We start from the raw sequence: 3,229 nt of genomic DNA, 5'->3' as shown, positions 1-3,229 counted from the left end.
AGGAGCTCCGTACTTCGTGCCCTGCTATTGCGTTAATGAGCTTGTTGATGTGTGGTAACGGAAAGGAATCTTTTGGGCATGCTTTGTTCAGGTCGGTGAAGTCGACACACATCTGCCATTTCCCGTTCTTCTTTTTAACCAAGACCACATTGGCGACCCATTGGGGGTATTTCGACTCTCTGATGGAACCATTAGCTAGTAATTTATCAACCTCTTTACTGACCACCTCATTGATGGCAGCATTGAACTTTCTCCTCATTTGTCGTACTGACGGGTAAAGAGGATCGACATTCAGCTTGTATGTGGTGATATCCCTAGGGATTCTTGGCATATCTGAACGGGAAAAGGCAAACAAATCAGCGTTGTTAGTTAAAAACTCACGATATTTACCTGGTTCCGAGAGGTTGTGTCCAACATAAGCCTTTTTTGTGCTATCGGTGTTGTCCAGTTGGACGGGATCAAGGTCTTCTATGGTTTCCTTGCAAGCTTCTACAACATCCAGGTCTTTGATGGCATTTACTTGTACGTCGGGTTTGGTTCCCGACATGGCTGATTGCTATGCCTCTACACTTGCCCTATTTAGTTATTTGGTGTGTGTGCAATTGTAAGCACGTGATTTTTGCCCTATGAAAGAATTACTCCCAAAAAATTCAAAATAAAATGATTTTCCTTGGTGTGCAATTTTGAGAATTTTTGTGACATTTTTGGATAATTATTTGTATTTGTCTGTGCATGTTTATTTGTTAAATTAATAAAAAATACAAAAATATGTCGCATTTTGCATGTAGGATTTAATTCTACAATTGTTAGTAATTAAGTTTGTTTTACAAAAATTGAAAATTACAAAAATAGGCATTTTTTGCATTTTTAGCATTTAATGTCCAAATGTACAATTTTATGCTTAATTATTACTTAATTGTGCGTTAATTGTTATTGGGAGTTAATTTGCTCTTTTATAACTTAATAATAATTTAAGGATTTTTAGAATTTAGTTTTAGAAAAATAAAAGAAGAAAAGAGAGCAAAAATATAAAGAAAATCGAAATTGGGCTCTTCTTCAAATTCAAGCTACAAGCCCAAAGAATACCCAACCTTCCCCATGACCCGGTCCATTTTAAATCGGGTCGACCCGGTCCATTTCAAACCGGGTCGACCCGATCCATAACCTAAATACCCAACACCCCTATCTTACACAAAACAAAACAAAAAAACCTAAACCTAAACTAAACCCATCCGCCACCCCTCTCTTCTTCTCCAAAACCTTCACCCCAAACCTTAGCCAACCATGGCTGCCTCCCCTTCCACACGAGCAGCCACCATAGTTGCTGCCCCCCTCACCCTCAACACACATACACACACACATCGTCGGACCACCTAAGTGAACCCCCTCACCGCCGGACATAACCCCAAACGACCACAGTCCTTCAACACCAAAGCTCCACCACAAAACATGTCGTCGTCCGCTGCTTCATCTTCGTCAATCGTTTCCCAACAACTCTGCTACGTCCAAACAGACCCTATAACTACTGTTTCGTCTTCTCCGGCGTCGAGCTTGAGCTCGACACCCATGGCTGCTGCTGCGTCTTCTTCTCCACCCCGTCACCTACTCTTTTCTTTTGCATTATCTTCAACCAAACGACTCTACTGTCCCGTTGTTGCTACATGAAACAACTGCCTTAGCTGTTTCCATGGAGATCGAGCCATTTCCACGAAAATAAAGAAAGGCTGTTTCATTCGCTCCCCATTTTAGCCCCGTCGCTCAATTTGCTGCCTTGCCGGACTTTATCACCGGCGAATGGAAACACAACTAGCAGCAATGAGTCCGTAGAGTACTTCGCCGTTTGGGTTTATGTGTAAAGATAAGATCAAAATCTGTCCAGTTTCTTGAGGGCCTGTCCGAAGCTCCATCTGTTTGTTCCGGTTGAGGTTGTCAAGTTCTGTGTGATCTCGATCGGAAACTTATGTTCATGATTTGGTTTTGGACGTTGTCTTCGTCATCGTAATGCTAGTTGACTCTTTAATCTATCGTAGTTGCCGTTCATTAGAGCCAAGACGTCGAGTAGCTGTTTCAAAACCAAACCCCATCGTTCTGCTTCTAACTCCAGTCAACTAGCGCGTTGAGGTTCCATTCGAATCCAAGTTTCAAACTAGTAGGTTTCCACTTTTCTTGTCTCTTAGTTTTCATTCAGTGAAGTCATCTTCCGTTCCTTTTCTCCTTGTGTTTGTGTTCCAGTGGTATGGTTCGAATTCGAACCCGGTTCTTTGTTTGTATTGGAGAAAATTTGTGTTCATGTATTTTTTAAGTTTGTTGCTTTTTGAATTTTTCAAGTGTGTTCATAATGTCGAGTTGTTTAGTTTAGTTTGAATCATTCATCTTTGTTATGATGTTGTTAGATTTAATTTGAAGTTCAATTGTTTATTGAAGTTTAGTGATTTGAACCTATTTGTTTGTTATGATCAATTTGTTATTTTTGTTAAATCTGAAAGTAGGATTGTTGTTAAAAGTTTGTTCAGTCAAAATGATTTCGTTTTGTGTATTGTTTGGTTTCCTGCTTTTGTTGTTCATCATATGAGTTTCAGTTTGCATTTTCGTTCCCGTTCATTGTGATTCATGATGTTTCAAGTTTATTTTTGTTGTTGATATTGTTGTCTCTTTGCTCATTCATTTTTTGGTCTAAGTTAACCAGGATTAGTTCCCAATATGGTTAACTTATTCCCGTTAATTTGAAGCTATATGATTCATCTGTGTTCATGAGATTGGTTGTTGAATTTGTTTAGAAAATTGGTCATATTTGCTATATTTTGGTTGGAATCGATTAGGTGAATTGGTTATAGCTGATGGGGTAGTTTGGTAAATTGCAGTACGTTTAGGGGTAAAATGGTAATTTCAGTAAGGTCGGAGGGGTATTTTTGGGATTAAAAATTTGATCAATTGTTTAATATAATGGGGGACAAGACATAAATTAGTGGGGGAATAATGTAATTCTTTTTGTTAAGCATGGGGGACAAGATGTAATGGGGTAGGGTTGATATAATTGTTTAATATAATGGGGGACAAGACATAATGTAGTGGGTGAGAATAATATAATTATTTATGTTAAGCATGGGGGACAAGGGTTTAAAATAAAGAAAACATTAAGTAGTGGGGACAAAACATGCAATTGGGGGAATATTTCGGGTTGGGGATTCAAGACAAGAGTCTTGTTATATATAGAGTCATTTGACACATT

Source organism: Nicotiana sylvestris, chromosome 3, assembly GCF_000393655.2.
Source record: "Nicotiana sylvestris chromosome 3, ASM39365v2, whole genome shotgun sequence".
Lineage (NCBI taxonomy): Eukaryota > Viridiplantae > Streptophyta > Magnoliopsida > Solanales > Solanaceae > Nicotiana > Nicotiana sylvestris.
This window is presented reverse-complemented; position numbering follows the sequence as displayed.